The sequence below is a fragment of the Thalassophryne amazonica genome, chromosome 3 (genome assembly GCF_902500255.1).
Source record: "Thalassophryne amazonica chromosome 3, fThaAma1.1, whole genome shotgun sequence".
NCBI lineage: Eukaryota > Metazoa > Chordata > Actinopteri > Batrachoidiformes > Batrachoididae > Thalassophryne > Thalassophryne amazonica.
In genome coordinates, this window is record NC_047105.1 from 60,189,344 (window position 1) to 60,210,472 (window position 21,129).

General features: G+C 39.8%; 1 protein-coding gene across 2 annotated transcripts in view; it reads left to right on the plus strand.

Moving 5' to 3' along the window:
* slc6a11a (solute carrier family 6 member 11a) overlaps positions 1-21,129 on the plus strand; it is a 147,785-nt gene that overhangs the window by 12,453 nt on the left and 114,203 nt on the right. The window contains exon 1 of one of the 2 annotated variants that reach the window (XM_034166445.1): positions 3,812-3,954. The exons of the other annotated variant lie outside the window; for it this stretch is intronic. The gene's annotated coding sequence lies outside the window, so the exon portion shown is untranslated. Of the gene's footprint in view, positions 1-3,811; positions 3,955-21,129 lie in introns of those variants that run through there. 2 annotated transcript variants of the gene reach the window in all.

Genomic DNA, 21,129 nt, shown 5'->3' on the forward strand with positions numbered 1-21,129 from the left:
AGTTGTCCAGGGTCTCTACTGCCATCTCCTGGCCAGTAGTGTTCATGGCAGTATTTGCCTTAAGTATTGAGATATCTCATAATCCTTTGCACAGCCAGAGAGTTGTTGCAGCTGATGAAAACCAATAAAAATGTACATTTTGGTTGTATAATGTTCATTTACAATTGTCGTGTTTTCTCTCTGTGCTGTTTAAACCGCAGCAACTATCTGACACGCAAAGGATTATGGGTTAGGGTCTGAGCTTCTGGGCGCCAGTAGATGGCAGTGTTCTATTTATTTTGACCCCGATTATATCAGATGGTTGTCTAATCACAACTTGACTTTTGCAAATGGCTTTTTTTTTTTTTTTTTACAAATAAAAAGAATGGCATAATTTATAAAAGCACATTTATATGTAAACACCAACACGCACACCTCACATTAACGTCTTGGTTTTTACATAGAATGAATGAGTCAACCAATCAGTGTTAGCGGAGGATCATTTTACCCATAATCCGTTTGGCATCTGTGTGTTTGTTACAAAACTTCAGAATTAGTGCATTATTTAAAATGAAAAGATATGTGTTATAGTTTAACTTTGTACAAATGACAGAATTGACATTAATGGAGTTAATCCATCCAGATTAATTTGTTTTATAAATCAAAACCATAAGTCAAAATTGCTTTATTTTCCAAGACCTCTGCCTCACAGTGACACTGCTATATGCTGTTAAGGAAAAATGATGTATTTTTGTGTGTGTAGAGTTGAGCTTAGCTGCTTCTTTCAACTGCTTCACTGCTGCAAGCTATGTAGTAAACAGGAGCTTCCAGCAGTGGGCAGGACGCACCAAAGACAGAAGTGCTGACTCATTGTTTGGGTCTGTTGTTGCCTTTGATGCTGCCAGAAGTGATTGCGGTGTTAAAACTCAAAATCAGCTTGTTAGTAGTTGCAAGTGCACCGGAGACAATACTGAAAGTTATCGGTTAACTGTAGCTTCCAATAAATTTTTGGGTGGTTTATCGGTTTAGCTTCATAAAGATAACTTTTCAGCTAGCCGACTAGCTGTTATCGAAGCTAACCTTTTGGTTAGCTGTGCCCACCACTGGATGTCATGTTATGATGACTCATTTTTAAGTTAGAACTGTTAATTTTGATGCAGCAGCCACGTTCCACTGTGAGAAAACTTAGTGCACATGCACATCCATTAATCATGAATGCAGCCTGTTAGAAACAATATGGCTCTAAAGGGAGAGCGACTTACAGGTAGTTGTTCATGAATAAGTGTTGCCACTGTAGAGGAAATCTTACAGATGCTTGTCCCAGGTAGTGGGATCGATGACCGCATTCTCCACCAGATGCTTAGGATATCTTACAAATGCCTATGTTTCATAATGCTTCATATTCATGCCCTCATATATGTAAAACTGACAGCTAAACAGTGCTTTGTCTGCGTGGAACAACTTTGCATACTTGGCCACGACTTATGTTCCAGACAGTAGTTATCAGCAATGTTATTTAGTTCCCACTAGGCTCTTGTTTTCTAAGTGTTGGGATGCCTCTCTGAGCTCAGTGCTTGTAACCACACCCCTGGGCCGGGTTATGCTCTTGGGGCTTAAATGTGCTAATTCCTGTAGACTACTTTTGTACTGTGTGGGACCGGTGGGGGACTTCAAGCTAAAATAATGTCCTGTGAGACTTCACATGGAGGCGCTTTTGCTCCATGTTGAAGTCTCACAGGACATGCTGTGACATGCTCACCTCTTCCACAGTTTCTCAGATAGTCACACGACTGAAAAGTCAAAGTGTCTTTATTTGTCTCCCTAAGGAGAAATTTGCCTTGGACAGAGTCTGCTACACAACAACACATCCAGTACATGGCACCATACATTAAAAACAACACAGTAAGTCAAAGGATAAATATAAATACACAACATTATTAACATCTTTGTGCAAATTCCGCAATACATACCCTTAAGCTATCTTCCCTGAACTATCTGCTGATTTATGAGCTTCACTGATAATGGAATAAATGAATATTTATATCGATTATATTTACAAAGAGGAACCCTGTACTTCCTTCCTGAGTTAAGTAAAATATATTCAGAGTGCAGAACATGAGACTCATCTGCCATCGAAAGCCATCTGAATCTTCCAAATGGTGGAAGAGGTGGGCATGTCACAACATGTCCTGTGAGACCTCAACGCGGTGGCGCTTTTGTTCCGCCATCAGCTTTGTGCCCAAGCCATCGGCATGAATTTCGCCGCCACTCTTTTCATGGCAAAATCTTCTGTCACAGTGGAATCTGCCGAAAAAAGTGCTGTTGTCCACCTCTTCCGCAATTTCTAGGATAGTCACACGACGGTCCCACATCACCACAGCGTTCACTGTGGAAATGATCTGGTCATTTCAGCATGTTGATGGCTGCCCAGAGCGTGGCGCGCTTTAAACCAGTTGTACCGCTCTTTAATCTGTGGTGATGCTCATAGCATCCTCACCAAAAGCCGTCTGAATAATCCGAATGGTTTCCACCTGGCTGTCGCCCAGTTTCTGGCAAAATTTGATGCAGTCGCGCTGCTCCAGTCGTTCCGCCATTTCCTTACAAAGAAAAAACGACAAGAGACTCCACCCATCCTCACACAAAGGCTGCTTACAAGCAAATGACGCAACCGACAGGCGTGAAAAAAAAAAAATCACGCATGCGCACGAAGGTTCAAGGTTGGCTCATGCAAGCACACGTGATTTAAATTCATCAGGTTTTTGAAAAAATAAAAAGGTCTGATACTTTTCTAACAGACCTCATATGTTAAGCTATGTTAGTCCACTTTAAAAGAGTGGTTTCATTCCAGACAGACAAATTCCAGACAGATGAATTTAAAAAAAAAGCTCGTACATTAACTGTCACCTTTAAATATTAACCCCTAACCAATCAATCTACTTTATGTAGTAAACTTTTCATTTTGCTGACTTTGACAAAATAAAAACTATAGCGCACAGTCGTTAAAATGTATCTGTATTTTAAAAAATGCCATCTAGCTGAAATTCGTTCATCTGGAATGAAACAAAATGAGCAAAATTTGAGTGACCTTGATTTCAGTCTTCCAGATCAATCAAGGTCCAATTTGAAAGCATATTTTAAAGCCAACATATGACAACATCTGATAGTAACCGTGGGCCTGGTACTTCAGATTCAGGAGTTATGAGCCTTTAAAATCCACCCCCCTCCCCTCCACCATCAAATTGCATTGGAATAAAATTTGACCTTGTATAACATGACCTTGAACTTTGATCCCTATTCCTCAAACATTAATGTAATCATTTGGTTGAAATCCATCCTTTCAGTCTTGAGATAGTTTAACACACAGAAACACATGAAGGTGAAACCAGTAATCACACCCAGGCAGTTTTTTAACACGTCATATTTCCTGATTGTGTTCAACCCTTCTGCAGAGGTCCTGTAGTCCAGCTGACAGAGAGGAATACTGCTCGCTTTGTTTCTTTGAACCTGTTCTCCTGGGAAGGGGCATTGCGATGGAGGGGTGAGTACTTCTGTGTTTTTATTCAACACTGAGCATTACTTTAAATTCTCTACTGTAAACAGAAAAGCTTATACTTATAAACACTCACTGTCAAAAGCCCACAAGTTTAGCTTCAGTAATATTTAACTAAAGTTACTGCCAGAGGGCTTATGCAACAGGATAAACTAGTCATTGAGAGGAAAATTCCAGGGTTAGATTTCATGGAATGAGTTAATTTATAATGGTTGCTGTGTGTTTGGACCATGTCAAGGGATTTCCTTAAAGGCAATGACAATGAAGTGCCGGGCAACAATAAGTCCGGGTGAAAGAGAAGAGTGAGCTGTTGGACCGTGGTCAGTGGGCAAACAAGCTGGAGTTCCTACTGGCTGTAGCCGGAACCTTGGTTGGGCTTGGAAACCTATGGAGATTTCCCTATTTGTGCTACAAAAATGGTGGAGGTAAGTAAGATTTCCAGATTATGGAAATTACTCAAGTATTTCTGTTCAGTGCAAAGTCAACCAACTGCTGTTGTCCAAAATCTAGTGTCAACAAAAGTGGGGAAAAAATTGAATTATGTAGAGTTTCAAATGATCAGGACATTTAGCACTCACTGCTGTTTCTTTTATAAATGAATCTGTTTTAAACTGTGTGAACAAATGGCATCCAGTGGACAAAGCAAACAAACTGTTTTGCTAAAGTCTTATTTCAAGCAAAATGTTTGGATAATTAATTGTGAAATCATATAAAAGATCACTGATTTAGTCCAACTGAGGGGCATTAGGGGTCTCCAGTTGGTTCAAAATGCTGCTGCCAGACTTTTGAAATGAAGTAGAAAGTTCGACCACATTACACTCATTTTGGCGTCTCTTCACTGGCTTCCTGTCCCAGTGAGATCAGATTTTAAGGTTCTGCTACTAGTCTATAAAATTGTTCACAGACTGGCACCTCCCTACTTAGCTGACCTAATTAAACCTTACGTACCGGCCTGGGCTCTGTGTTCTCAGGGTGCAGGACTACTTTGTGTCCCTAGGGTGAATAAGAAGTCTGCGGGTCATAGAGCTTTCTCTTATCTTGCCCTTGTTCTGTGGAATGATCTCCCTGTATCAATAAAACAGTCAGATTCTGTAGAGACTTTCAAGTCCAGACATAAGACGCACTTATTTTCCCTTTTGTATGGCTAGCATACTGGCATAGTATGGTTCTACGCTTTTACTCTTTAAATTCATTTATTAGGAAACGCGTCCTCAACTTTATCTAAAGTCTGGGTGTTTTAGTGAAGCTTAGGGCTAGTTGCCGGTGGTCACCTTAGTATTTCTTCTGTTTTTCTTGTTGCTAAATGTTGACAAATTATACTGTCTTTGTTGTCTTTCTGATGCCTGATTCTGTTTTTTTTTTTTTTTCTCTCTCTGTTTCAGGTGTGGCTCCATCCAGAGATGGGTGTGGTGTCTGTTTCTGAAACCCTCCTGTCCTGTGCACCAGCAACATTTCCTGTATATTCGTTTTGTGAATTGTCGGTAGCATGACCCAGGCAGAGGGTCACCCCTTTGAGTCTGGTCTGCTGGAGGTTTCTTCCTCAAATCATCAGATCTGTGAATACAGTGTGTGGGTGAGGGTTAGTATATAAATGGAACTAATTGGAATATTATGTCTTTATTGTTTTTATGCCATGACAAAAAAAAAAAAAAAAGTATTCAATCACTGTAAAAATGATGCGATTTAATCTCAAAGTGGAAACAAATCTTTCTCCCTTTTTCACCACAACAAATCCAGGACACATCTGCACGTTGACTGGGCACAAATTTCACACTGGATGTCCTTTCAGATGCAACTCCACATTCCATAGATAACAAGCATGTGTGTTTTTGAGCTGGGAGCCTTCTGCTGTGTAAACAGGCTTACGAACCACTTGACCACCATGCTGCCAAAAACCTTTCCAACCCTTTAATACAGGAAATTACTTTCACAGCTAGTTGGCATTGGAACTCACTTTATTGCTAAAATAGGTCTTTTTTTTTTTTTTTTAGCAATTATGTGAGTTTTAATGCCAATTGAAATCTCATAAGCATATCTAAATAAGGTGTGTTTATTTATGTGGTTTCAATTGAGTATACTCTCTGTTGAAGGTCCTCAGGGAACGTCCCTTCATCGACAAGTTATAGGATTGCTTTTAGATCCCCAGGATATTGTGTTGGTTATCTTGGGGCTGTCCTGGAGGATTATTTATTTTATTCTGATTTATTGGCTGTTCAACACCCAACAAATTCAATTCAATTTCAATTCAATTTTATTTATATAGCGCCAAATCACAACAAACAGTTGGCGCTTTATATTGTAAGGCAAGGCCATACAATAATTATGTAAAACCCCAACGGTCAAAACGACCCCCTGTGAGCAAGCACTTGGCTACAGTGGGAAGGAAAAACTCCCTTTTAACAGGAAGAAACCTCCAGCAGAACCAGGCTCAGGGAGGGGCAGTCTTCTGCTGGGACTGGTTGGGGCTGAGGGAGAGAACCAGGAAAAAGACATGCTGTGGAGGGGAGCAGAGATCGATCACTAATGATTAAATGCAGAGTGGTGCATACAGAGCAAAAAGAGAAAGAAACAGTGCATCATGGGAACCCCCCAGCAGTCTATGTCTATAGCAGCATAACTAAGGGATGGTTCAGGGTCACCTGATCCAGCCCTAACTATAAGCTTTAGCAAAAAGGAAAGTTTTAAGCCTAATCTTAAAAGTAGAGAGGGTGTCTGTCTCCCTGATCTGAATTGGGAGCTGGTTCCACAGGAGAGGAGCCTGAAAGCTGAAGGCTCTGCCTCCCATTCTACTCTTACAAACCCTAGGAACTACAAGTAAGCCTGTAGTCTGAGAGCGAAGCGCTCTATTGGGGTGATATGGTACTACGAGGTCCCTAAGATAAGATGGGACCTGATTATTCAAAACCTTATAAGTAAGAAGAAGAATTTTAAATTCTATTCTAGAATTAACAGGAAGCCAATGAAGAGAGGCCAATATGGGTGAGATATGCTCTCTCCTTCTAGTCCCCGTCAGTACTCTAGCTGCAGCATTTTGAATTAACTGAAGGCTTTTTAGGGAACTTTTAGGACAACCTGATAATAATGAATTACAATAGTCCAGCCTAGAGGAAATAAATGCATGAATTAGTTTTTCAGCATCACTCTGAGACAAGACCTTTCTGATTTTAGAGATATTACGTAAATGCAAAAAAGCAGTCCTACATATTTGTTTAATATGCGCTTTGAATGACATATCCTGATCAAAAATGACTCCAAGATTTCTCACAGTATTACTAGAGGTCAGGGTAATGCCATCCAGAGTAAGGATCTGGTTAGACACCATGTTTCTAAGATTTGTGGGGCCAAGTACAATAACTTCAGTTTTATCTGAGTTTAAAAGCAGGAAATTAGAGGTCATCCATGTCTTTATGTCTGTAAGACAATCCTGCAGTTTAGCTAATTGGTGTGTGTCCTTTGGCTTCATGGATAGATAAAGCTGGGTATCATCTGCGTAACAATGAAAATTTAAGCGATACCGTCTAATAATACTGCCTAAGGGAAGCATGTATAAAGTGAATAAAATTGGTCCTAGCACAGAACCTTGTGGAACTCCATAATTAACTTTAGTCTGTGAAGAAGATTCCCCATTTACATGAACAAATTGTAATCTATTAGACAAATATGATTCAAACCACCGCAGCGCAGTGCCTTTAATACCTATGGCATGCTCTAATCTCTGTAATAAAATTTTATGGTCAACAGTATCAAAGCAGCACTGAGGTCTAACAGAACAAGCACAGAGATGAGTCCACTGTCCGAGGCCATAAGAAGATCATTTGTAACCTTCACTAATGCTGTTTCTGTACTATGATGAATTCTAAAACCTGACTGAAACTCTTCAAATAGACCATTCCTCTGCAGATGATCAGTTAGCTGTTTTACAACTACCCTTTCAAGAATTTTTGAGAGAAAAGGAAGGTTGGAGATTGGCCTATAATTAGCTAAGATAGCTGGGTCAAGTGATGGCTTTTTAAGTAATGGTTTAATTACTGCCACCTTAAAAGCCTGTGGTACATAGCCAACTAACAAAGATAGATTGATCATATTTAAGATCGAAGCATGAAATAATGGTAGGGCTTCCTTGAGCAGCCTGGTAGGAATGGGGTCTAATAAACATATTGATGGTTTGGATGAAGTAACTAATGAAAATAACTCAGACAGAACAATCGGAGAGAAAGAGTCTAACCAAATACCGGCATCACTGAAAGCAGCCAAAGATAACGATACGTCTTTGGGATGGTTATGAGTAATTTTTTCTCTAATAGTTAAAATTTTGTTAGCAAAGAAAGTCATGAAGTCATTACTAGTTAAAGTTAATGGAATACTCAGCTCAATAGAGCTCTGACTCTTTGTCAGCCTGGCTACAGTGCTGAAAAGAAACCTGGGGTTGTTCTTATTTTCTTCAATTAGTGATGAGTAGAAAGATGTCCTAGCTTTACGGAGGGCTTTTTTATAGAGCAACAGACTCTTTTTCCAGGCTAAGTGAAGATCTTCTAAATTAGTGAGACGCCATTTCCTCTCCAACTTACGGGTTATCTGCTTTAAGCTACGAGTTTGTGAGTTATACCACGGAGTCAGACACTTCTGATTTAAAGCTCTCTTTTTCAGAGGAGCTACAGCATCCAAAGTTGTCTTCAATGAGGATGTAAAACTATTGACGAGATACTCTATCTCCCTTACAGAGTTTAGGTAGCTACTCTGCACTGTGTTGGTATATGGCATTAGAGAACATAAAGAAGGAATCATATCCTTAAACCTAGTTACAGCGCTTTCTGAAAGACTTCTAGTGTAATGAAACTTATTCCCCACTGCTGGGTAGTCCATCAGAGTAAATGTAAATGTTATTAAGAAATGATCAGACAGAAGGGAGTTTTCAGGGAATACTAAGTCTTCTATTTCCATACCATAAGTCAGAACAAGATCTAAGATATGATTAAAGTGGTGGGTGGACTCATTTACTTTTTGAGCAAAGCCAATAGAGTCTAATAATAGATTAAATGCAGTGTTGAGGCTGTCATTCTCAGCATCTGTGTGGATGTTAAAATCGCCCACTATAATTATCTTATCTGAGCTAAGCACTAAGTCAGACAAAAGGTCTGAAAATTCACAGAGAAACTCACAGTAACGACCAGGTGGACGATAGATAATAACAAATAAAACTGGTTTTTGGGACTTCCAATTTGGATGGACAAGACTAAGAGACAAGCTTTCAAATGAATTAAAGCTCTGTCTGGGTTTTTGATTAATTAATAAGCTGGAATGGAAGATTGCTGCTAATCCTCCGCCCCGGCCCGTGCTACGAGCATTCTGACAGTTAGTGTGACTCGGGGGTGTTGACACTTTTAAACTAACATATTCATCCTGCTGTAACCAGGTTTCTGTAAGGCAGAATAAATCAATATGTTGATCAATTATTATATCATTTACCAACAGGGACTTAGAAGAGAGAGACCTAATGTTTAATAGACCACATTTAACTGTTTTAGTCTGTGGTGCAGTTGAAGGTGCTATATTATTTTTTCTTTTTGAATTTTTATGCTTAAATAGATTTTTGCTGGTTATTGGCAGTCTGGGAGCAGGCACCGTCTCTACAAGGATGGGGTAATGAGGGGATGGCAGGGGGAGAGAAGCTGCAGAGGTGTGTAAGACTACAACTCTGCTTGTAGTCTTACATAATATGTAATTATGAATCAACATCTTTTTAAGCTGTGGTAGATGTTATACTTCTGACATTTCCATCATCATGGAATGACCTCAGATTCAAAAGAAAATGAGCACCTCAGGTCTGCAGAGTAACACCAAATCACATATGAATACACCTGAGTTTACATGAAGTTGGCTGCTTCACCTAACCAGTGGTTTTTTCCCCTTACTTCTGTAGTAGCATTCCCTTATGTCTTACATCAGATACAGTGTGGTCAATCAGTAATTTGCGTGCTTGTGATGCACATGTTCCAGTATCCTTGATCAACTGATTGGAACAAACCCAGAGAAGTATCTGTGACCATGAGGTGGAAATGTACCCTGAACAATGTCCTTGATTGTCTGATTGCAGCAGGAACATTGTAAAATCCCCCACACATATTTTGGAGTTGCCAGACATGTTTACCTCCAGCAGTGGTGAAAACCTCAGCTCTGTACTTGATATTAATTGATGAGCAGCTGTTTAAGGAGGGTTTGACAGCAGATACCAAGTGACTCATACAATCAGTTTTGTCATGAACGCAGACAAACATTATCAGGCAGACGAGTACAGAGCTTTATTGTAACACACACACACCCCGTTTCTGTGTTGTGAGAGTCATTACCCCATATGGTACCTTACTATATCTCAATTCCTTGGTTGTGGTCCTGAAGTTCTGGTGGACTTTTACAGAAACGTTTGTTAATCCTTGTGTAGTCATTTGGGCCTCCTTGATCTAAACTGAGCTCAATAACCCAAATTCTGTATGATCCCATGTTTCTTCTATTTTTATATAATAGACTGTACAGGAGCTCATGATCTCCTAAATCTTTTTGTTATGACTCCCAAGAAGGAATTTGATTTGTGGACAACCTAAATATACTTTGTCCCCGCAACAAAATTTTGCTTGGGCTAAAGTGCAACAATAGCTGCAGAGCAGAGAAATGACAGACAACACAAAACAAACAAACAAAAAAAACCAGACAGATAAAACCAAGGTATAAAAGCCTGCTTCAAACCTGCCAAAATGACATGTTTAAAAACATTATCCCTATGAAAAAACCCCTATAAAAATAGTGACATTAAAAACCAATGTGCAAAATACTGTAAGTGCAGAGATGCACGTCGATGCAGGTTTGAAGGATTCAGTCAGAATGTTCAAATTTCAACAGTGATTAAAACTGGAAAACTTATTTTTTTTAATTAAGTTATATGGAACTAATGTATACACAAGTTATTTAAACATTTGATTAAATGGAATGTGCGGTAGGAAAAACTTGAGTTTAAAAGTTATTAAAGTAGTATATAGTGGGGCAGCATTTTTTTCTCATTTGAATTGTGCATGTGGTGATAAAAAGCACCAAATTTGGCACAGATATAGCCAATTATACTACAAAAAAGATGGATATTGAGCCATTGTGAATTTTCATCATGGTTGTCATGACCATTTTTCAAAATGAAAATTGCTTTCCATTCATATTAACAAATATACCACATTACTTGTCTGATCATAAAGATTCCAAAAAGGTATAGTTTGACCCATCTATGATAATGTTATGAATTTATGGGGTAAAAACAGCAAAAGGAATGATAAAGGTCAAATTCAAATGCTAAAGTTGTACTAATTCTGGTAAAAAGTGATGGAAGGTATTGGTTGATAGGGTTTTAAAGAGGGTTAGTTTGCACTATCCGTCATGCTTAGTTATGATACAGGGTAAGATAGATCATATAATCCAATGGACGTTAACCTTATTTGACATTCTGGGGACTACACATTCAACACAGAAATATTCCATTTATTAGTTGTCAGGATTCAGAGCCAGGTATTTAACAAAACAGAACCCAAATGCAAGACAGCCAAAACACAGGAGGTGAGTTCAAAAAAGTTGCCAAGTTTTAATACAGTCATGAGCCCAATATACAAAAACAGGAGTGGGTAAGACTTCAACAAAAATAGGTCTACGTTCAAAAGGGGTGTGGTATCTAACTCACAGCAGGTGAGCAAGAAGATGAACAAAAATAGTCTTTATCCCATTAAGGGTGTAATATCAAAAACTCAGCAGGAGAGTGGAAGGATTCAACAAAAATAGGCTTAGGCTTTATCCAAATAGGGGTGGGGTTTCAAAAACAGCAAGAATGAGGAAAGTTGTAACTCAAATACAAATAACGCTGAACCCAGGGTGAGGGGGGGAAAAAAACAAAACAAAAAACAGCAAAACAGAAAGTACAAACAAGCCAAATATGCTTAGAGCCCCAGGGAAAACTTAAAGAATTTCAATGATCAAAAATATACATACCACCACAACATGAGAAGCATGAGTACAAGCAATGGACCAGCAAAGACCAAACCAAAATGTGACCTTAAATAACCAGCTGAACTAATGAGGCACGCCTGTATTGATTACACCAGTACATGTACTGACAAAAGGAGAACACCAGAGTGCAGCAGAGAACAGACTTCCATGTAAAGAGAAATACAACACTTGACCCCCAAGTTATAACCTGAACACAGAGAAAGGAACTGCAAAAAAAATAAATAAAATGAAACCTGAAGGACTGTTAACACATAAAACAGAAATATTAGATTAAAAGGGGAACAGACCTGAACAAACGTCAAAAAATAACCCATCACAGATGGCTGCATGACAGTACCCCCCACCTAGAGCTGGCTCAAAACAACCCCCCCCAAAAAAACGACCCTCCTGAGCCCACGGCGACAACTGTAGTCTCAGGAGATGTGCTCTTGTACATGTCGAAACTGAGTGGAGGCAAGTCATAGTGAGCACATCTACCGTGTTAATCATTGCCGTTTCCCTCTAAACGACTCCAGGATGAGGACATTCATTTTCCGGGAACAGACTCATTTGTTAGGGAAAATACAGAGGGTCCTTTACACTTGTAAATACTTTGCTCGGTACCATCACTGACATCTAAACATTGACTAGTACATGGGCACATAGTTCTACTACTATCTTGGTTTAGAGAAGTCGTACTGGATTTCAATGCAGAGCCCAGCTCCAAGGAAACATTAATACTTGTGTATGAGCTACTGTGTTTCAAGTCAGATCCGAAGTGATTAAACTCAGATGGCTCTCTATTATCATAAGAATCATTACATTGACTGAAGTTTGGACCGGTATGGACTGGATCTTGAGAAGCATTATACTGTAAAAAAAACCCCCCCAAAAAAACCCCAAAAAACCTGTTTTTAACGGTAAACCTCCGGCAGCTGTGGTTGCCGAAACACTACCGTAAAGTTACAGTAAAACATTTTCATTTACTATTGATACTGTTGATTTTACGGCTAAAAAATGTACATCGTTCCATTTTATACTGTGAAAAAAAAAATAGTTTTAACCTTTAAAAAAAATTGTTTTACTTGGAAAATTTACATAGTAATCTCATCAGCACAATGGTATAGTCGAATAGTACAATAGTAGTTACAAACAGCATTCTTTACGAGAAATGAATGTAAAAACTGTAGTGTGACCTGTTAAAAATATAACAGCATTTTCCATTATCAGCATAACAGTGTATTTAACATTAGATTTTTAGCTTGACATAAAGCTGTCAGAAATATTAAAGCATATGCCTTTTATTAACACAAAAGTAATAGTGTGTGAAATAAATGCAAAAATTGTCATGTTACTTGTTATAAATATCACAGCATGTTTCTGTGATCAGCACAACAGTATGTACATTTAACTGTGAAATACTGTATTCTTTAAGAAATAAATGCAAATTCACAGTATTGAATGTTATACATATTACGGCATTTTTCCATTAAAAAAAACTGCAAGAGTAGGGAAATTTATCTTTTCAAGAGAAAAAAGTAAAAAAAAAACAGTTTTTGCTGATTAATGTAATTACAGTGATTCAGTGTTATATAAACACTATCAAACTGTTCTGGAGATTTACAGATTTTTACTGTTATGATTCAGTTATTCACCACAAAATTTCTGAATATTTTTTTTACAGTGTAGACCTTACTGTAGTGTCACAAGAACCAATCATCAGACTGAGATTGGACCTGGTGCAATCGGAATCATCAGAAGGATCGACATTTTGACTGATTGGAACCGTTACCCTTGGGGTCTTGGGAAATGTCAGACCAATCTGCATCATCAGGAGAATCAATATTGCGACAGACTGGGAATGGTATGAGCGGGATCCTGAGATGTAGTAGACACTTCTGTTTGTCTAGGCCTGCCCCCAGGTCTGTATTCTGCAGACAGCAGGATCCTGAGTGATTACTATTACTTCCCTCAAATTTGTCTTTGGAACTGCTTAGGTCACTGTTACGTCACTACATGACCACCATACTCTGGCTTAGAAGATACCATGTCTGTTTTTTCAAAAAAAATCTTCAGCTGTGAGAGGTTGAAGCCCCGTGGCAATACATGTTACTGCAGGATCAAAGAAGCTAGCTGGAGGAGGGACGGCTCATTCCTCCATGACATCCTCAGGGGTTGAGATGGGATTCCCCACTGTGACATCACTGGAGGTAGCATGTGAGTTCCTTGCTTCCTCATCGGAACTGCTGGGCTCACTGAGAGACCTGTAAAGAAAGTCACAGTCATTACACGTGGTCCTCACCCTGGAGCCTAGAGACTGCTCCGCAAGAGAACCACCCTTCTCCTTCTGAGATGGCTCAGAGGAAGAGATGAGAAGGGCGGTGGCCATTGTGGGTCCCCCCTACAAGTCTCCTCTGACAGCCTTAGTGTGGCTCCTCTTCCTCATCAGAGGACCCCTGCTCAAGCTGATGACATCGGTTGACGTTGTGCGCTGGAGACAGGACTGGGTTGGCGTGACTGAAGATGAAGCCAAGGCGAGTGAAGTGACTGTGTGGAGTAACTGGAGGCACTTTGGGCATGGATGACACCTGGCAGCTAATCTTACAATAAAATGCTTTGGGATCCCGGGCCCAGTCTGGGGGGTTAACGCTTTCCGAGACTTTTTCACAGAAGAGAGTTCAGGGAGCACCGTCACTGCCCAACTGTGGGAACTAACCACCAGATGGGCAGTAGCCAGGTATCGCTTCTTCAGGTTCTTATAGTTTGTACCATGGAAGGAATTGTAGCAGAAGGAGAATTGTTCACAAAACCTTTCAGACACTAGGAAGTCTGGGAAAGTACCTGCAGGATCAATATTCAGACAACTCATCTCAGGCTTGAGCGAAACCCGTGGAGAACTGGCCTGTGCTACTGAGTGCAATATTGTGGAAGGCCCTGGTGTTGATGACGGGACTGAACTGCACTGAAGACCCTGGGAGGTGTGACTGTTGGCCTAAGGCTGCTGGAAGGCTGAGCTTGGTGGTGAGAGGTAGTTATGGAGGGTGTGGTAATGGGAGGAGTGAACAGTAAAGTTTCTGAGTCATGTGAGTTTAGCTCCTGAGCTGATATAGTCCTCTGGCTCCTCACCCAATCAGGAAGTTTCCCCCTCTCAAACAATGCCCCTACAAGTGCAAAGTCTGTAAATAAATCCACAATCCATCTATTCTGCACCACCAGATCCAGTGCTTGATCAAAAAAAAAAACCACAAAAAAAAAAAACAAAACAGTTTTTTGGCTTGGGGTGTAGCAGCAACAATAATTAAACAAATGATTACATTCAGAAAAAAAAAAACAGCCTTAAGCTTAGACAAGTAAAGAGAGCTGCCTGCTGGGTTCTGGCTTAGCTGGTCCATTCTGTCAGGATTCAGAGCCAGGTATTTAACAAACTAGAACCCAATGCAAGCCAGCCAAAACACAGGAGGTGAGTTCAAAAAAGTTTTAATACACAGTCAGTGAGCCCAATATACAAAAACGGGAGTGGGTAAGGCTTCAACAAAAACAGGGCTATGTCCAAAAGGGGTGTGGTATCTAACTCACAGCAGGTGAGCAAGAAGATTAACAAAAATACAGTCTTTATCCCATTAAGGGTGTAATATCAAAAACTCAGCAGGAGAGTGAAAGGATTGAACAAAAACAGGCTTTATCCAAATAGGGGTGAGCTTTCAAAAACAGCAAGAGTGAGGAAAGTTATAACTAAAATACAAATAATCCTGAACACAGGGTGAGGGGAAAAAACAGCAAAACAAAGTACAAACAAAAGCCAAATATGCTTAGAGCCACAGGGAATTACCTGAATATATCAACAAACAAATAAACTTAAAGAATTTCAAAGATCGAAAATATACATACCACCACAACATGAGAAGCATGAGCAACAAGCAATGGACCAGCAAAGACCAACTCAAAATGTGACCATAAATAACCAGCTGAACTAATGTGGCACGCCTGTATTGATTACACCAGTACATGTACTGACAAAAGGAGAACACCAGAGTGCAGCAGAGAACAGACTTCCATGTAAAGAGAAATACAACACTTGACCCCCAAGTTATAACCTGAACACATCAGAGAAAGGAACTGCAAAAATCAAATGAAACCTGAAGGACTGTTAACACAAATAAAACAAAGAAATATAACTTAACAGACTAAAAAGGGGAACAGACCTGAACAAACACCAAAAAATAACCCATCACAGATGGCTGCATGACAATCCTATTCGCACAACCAATAATTTGCATGACTTTTTTTGTTTTTACCAAAATTGGAACATGTTAACCCTCGCAAATGTGAATCAGCTGCAAGTCGTGAATTATCCACAAACCGTTAATTGCAAAACATGACTACTGAAAAAATTTCTCACGAAATGTGAACACAGGTTTCGCAAATCTTAAGTTGCAAAATGGGAACATCATTCATGATCTATGATATATATATATATATATATATATATATATATATATATTTTTTTTTTTTTTTTTTTTTTTCAGTTTACAGATGAATTACTTTAGGAAGTCTTGATCAGTAACCCTATCTCCGCAAAAAAAAGTGTTTTTTTTTTGGGGGGGGGGGGGGGGGTCACTACAGCCGGTAAGGCGGAGTGTTAAGCCCTGAGTAGGGTCTTGCTTCTGGTTTCCACCCCCCCTCCCCGGGCGTGACCTGCTACAGGGACAGCGGCAGGTGGGGAATTTGACTGAGGCGGTATGCAGGTGTCAAACTCAGGGAGGAAAAGAAACCTTCCCTGGAGACTCCGGCAAAGTTAGAAAGATAGTCACTGAGTTCACAGCTCAATAAATCTTGAGAAACTAATGTAGAAAAACAACACTAGTTTCTAACCTCAGGAAGGTAGACAACGAGCTACAACCTTATTCTGAGCTGAAAAAATAACACTGATCTGAAAGATCAGGCTGCTGAGAAACGGAAGCGTAGGGACCGTCTACAAAAATGAAAAGAGACACCAGAAAAGTATTCAAATAAATTCATTGGTACAAGGTGTGGTGTTTACCAAATACACTGAACACAACAATAATCTCCTGCTTGTTATACTACAGCACTCATTTTGGCAAAATACCTTTTTGAAAAATTTAAGGGACGTTTTCATTGCTTAAATTTTCTTTCAGATCAGACAGGAGTTCTGTGGACTGTGATATTTGCATATGACATTGTGATGTGTAGAGAGAATAGAGAGCAGGTTGAGTCTGGAGAAGTGGGGATACGCTCTGGAGAGAAAGTGAATGAAAGTCAGTAGGAACAATGTGGAGTGTGTGTGTGTGTGTGTGTGTGTGTGTGTGTGTGTGTGTGTGTGTGTGTGTGAGGGAGCCAATGAAACAGAGTGGCTGCAAGAGTAGAGATATTGAAGGTAGATGAGTTTAAACATCTGGGATCAACTAGCCAAAGAAAGTGCAGTGAGGATGTAGTGGGTGGAGAAAGGTGGCAGGAGTGATTTCTGAGATGGAGTGATTGAAAAGTTTTGAGCCCAACAAAGAAGAAACCACAACTGAATTAATGTTGTTGTTATTGTCCAAGGCGGCTGCTCCCATTTTGTTCGGGGTCACCACAGTGGATACAGCCAGATCCACATTGGTATTTGGCACACGTTTTACGCCGGATGCCCTTCCTGATACAACTCCAGTGTAACCTGGAGAAACACCACAAATGAATTAATGTAATGCTTTATTTTCAACATAATTCCGATGTAAGTCCACACATTTTCTCCAGCATTGCTGCAGTGGCTGAATACTGTTCTCACAGAAGGTCTTATTCTGGAGCTCGAGGAAGTCATCCACTACAGATATGACATCATTATTAGTATTATACAGCAAGATGCCTTTTCATGTTTGGAAACCGATTGAAGTCTGACGGAGCCAAATCAGGGGAATAAGGTGGGTGCAGAACAAGTTTGAACCCATATTCATAAATGGCAGCCATTTCGATGACCAATGTGTGGAGTGGTGAATTGCCCTGGTGAAACAGAACACCTCGTCAGAGCATTCCATGCAGCTTCTGCTTTATTTTCTCCCACAGTTGTTACAAAAAGAATGCATAATAGGCCTCATTGATGGTCTCTCCCTTCTGGAGATAGTTCACCATTATGTTGTCCTCAGAATCTCAGAAGACAGAGGCCATGACCTTTCTGGCAGATGAGACAGCTTTGGCTTTCTTTGATAGTGGAGAACTCATGTTTCCATTGCTTCGACCGTTGTTTGGACTCTGGTTTTAAGTGATGGACTCAGGTATCATCCATGGTCACAAATTGTTGCATGAAGGTATTCTGTCTCAAAAAGCTGAAGATTCTCCCTGGACATCTGCAACATCATGTATTTGTGATTGACCACAAGAAGCGTTGGGGTCCACCGTGTTGAAAATTTTGTCATTCCCAGTTTCTTCATCAGAACCGAACCAACTCTCTCCTGGGAAATGCCTACAGTACTGGCTATGGGACGCTCACTTACTCTTCTGTCAGCAAGGACCATATCATGGATCTTTTGGATCATATCAGTTGTGGTGCCACTTCTGGGTCTTCTTGAACTTGCTCCATCTTTGACGCTTGTTCTGCCCCTCTTGAATTTGGCTGACCAGCCTTTAACTGTAGCATAAGATGGGGTATCCTCCTCTCATGTCATTGCCATGTCCTCATGAATCTCCTTTGGAGACATTGCTTTTGTCATGACACACTGAATCACAGCACACCCAACAGCTTTATCCATTTTGCCAATGTGACACACCCTGACTCACTTCACTGAAATATTATGTCTACATTTCACCCAGTGAGTCAAAATTTCACACATTCTTAAGAGAAAAGTTGGTTTCTCAGAATGCAATAGATGGAGAACCACACCCTAATTTTTCTGGATCAGGCTCAAAACTTTTCAATCACCATCACAGAAGGATATCTGAAAAAGTGAACAGCAGAGTTTAAAAAATAGCAGTGAGTCAGCTATGTTGTACAGCTTACAGCCGCTGGCACTAACAAAAAGACAGGAGGCAGGATTGAAGATGCTGCCATTTTCATTGGGAGTGATGAGGATGTACAGGAGGAGTGAACATATCAAAGGGACAGCACAGGTATAGAACGGTTTGAAGACAAAGTCAATGAAGTGAGATTGAGCTGGTTCAGACGTATCAGGGTGCGCAACTAGGCACATGATTGTGTGTTAGTTTGAGAGAGAACATGCTGGTGGCTGATTGACAGAGGAACATGCAGATGACAGAGTGATATTGAAAAGGGTAAGCTGCTACGGTGACCCCTTACAGGAGTAGCCAAAAAAGAAGAAAGAGAAGAAGAACAAGAAAAAAAAAAAAACAGTAATTTTGGGTTAGGATTATTTTTATTTAAAATTTAATAATAAAAGGTCTTGGCAGCTGGCAAAGTACTGAATATCTCTGACTTCAGTGTGTGGAGTTGATATTTTGCTATTGGGATTCTTGATAACATTCTCATAATGTTTGCTGCAGTCTCCAGGCGCTCTCGTTGTGAATTCTCCTCTGTTATTCTTTGTGGTCTTATTTTGACATTTTTAGTGCCAGATTGTTGTGGTATCATGCCTGCTTTTTTGTGTTCTTTTCCCATGTTTCATCCACAGTTGGTGATAGGGATGGGTATTGATAAGATTTTATCTATCAATGCCGTTATCGATCCGATTCCTTATTGATGCCCTTATATAATATATAATACCTCCTGTCAATTTTCTGTGTACTAAAAGTTGGCTTTTACAGGTTTTCTATGTCAATATTTTATTGAGTCTTAAAGTAAATAAATATGAAATTTGTCACTGGATCCTTGATCTCTGGACATAAACAGAAGTAAACAAAATCTGTAGTTTTTGTCAAAAGCATTTACTTTCAGATGGCACAAATACAACCCCTGGCAATAATTATGGAATCACCGGCCTCGGAGGATGTTCATTCAGTTGTTTAATTTTGTAGAAAAAAAGCAGATCACAGACATGACACAAAACTAAAGTCATTTCAAATGGCAACTTTCTGGCTTTAAGAAACACTATAAGAAATCAGGGAAAATAACTGTGGCAGTCAGTAACGGTTACTTTTTTAGACCAAGCAGAGGGAAAAAAAATATGGACTCACTCAGTTCTGAGGAATAAATTATGGAATCACCCTGTAAATTTTCATCCCCAAAACTAACACCTGCATCAAATCAGATCTGCTCGTTAGTCTGCATCTAAAAAGGAGTGATCACACCTTGGAGAGCTGTTGCCCCAAGTGGACTGACATGAATCATGGCTCCAACATGAGAGATGTCAATTGAAAGAAAGGAGAGGATTATCAAACTCATAAAAGAGGGTAAATCATCAAGCAATGTTGCAAAAGATGTTGGTTGTTCACAGTCAGCTGTGTCTAAACTCTGGACCAAATACAAACAACATGGGAAAGTTGTTAAAGGCAAACATACTGGTAGACCAAGGAAGACATCAAAGCATCAAGACAGAAAACTTAAAGCAATATGTCTCAAAAATCGAAAAAATGCACAACAAAACAAATGAGGAACGAATGGGAGGAAACTGGAGTCAACGTCTGTGACCGAACTGTAAGAAACCGCCTAAAGCAAATGGGATTTACATACAGAAAAGCTAAACAAAAGCCATCATTAACACCTAAACAGAAAAAAACAAGGTTACAATGGGCTAAGGAAAAGCAATCGTGGACTGTGGATGACTGAATGAAAGTCATATTCAGTGATGAATCTCGAATCTGCATTGGGCAAGGTGATGATGCTGTAACTCTTGTTTGGTGCCGTTCCAATGAGATTTAGAAAGATGACTGCCTGAAGAGAACATGTAAATTTCCACAGTCATTGATGATATGGGGCTGCATGTCAGGTAAAGGCACTGGGGAGATGGCTGTCATTACATCATCAATAAATGCACAAGTTTACGTTGACATTTTGGACACTTTTCTTATCCCATCAATTGAAAGGATGTTTGGGGATGATGAAATCATTTTTCAAGATGATAATGCATCTTGCCATAGAGCAAAAACTGTGAAAAATTCCTTGCAAAAAGACACATAGCGTCAATGTCATGGCCTGCAAATAGTCCGGATCTTAATCCAATTGAAAATCTTTGGTGGAAGTTGAAGAAAATGGTCCATGACAAGGCTCCAACCTGCAAAGCTGATCTGGTTCTTTTGTTTTTCATGATTCCATAATTTTTGCCAGGGTATAACTCCATAGCCTCTGAGCTGAGTTCAGCCAGCTGTGCTGCACGTCAGGATGTAATTCATAAAACACGGATGACATCTCATTTTGGGAGAAAAAAAATGTTTTTGTTCATTTTCTGTATTTTTAACATTTGGAAAAAGGTGTCATTTGATTTAAAACGGTGATTCGCTTTGAAGTTATTCCAACCGGCCTCTGTGTTTCAAACTTGACTCAGCAGAGACCAGTGCAGCGTTTGGAACTGTGTAAACGGAACGGAAGACGATTTCTGTTTGTTGCCCGCAGCAAGACAAGAGTCCCAGTTAGTTTAGGGGAGGTGATGGTCTCATGATTAAGCGTTGGGCTTGAGACCAGAGGATCCTCAGTTCAAATC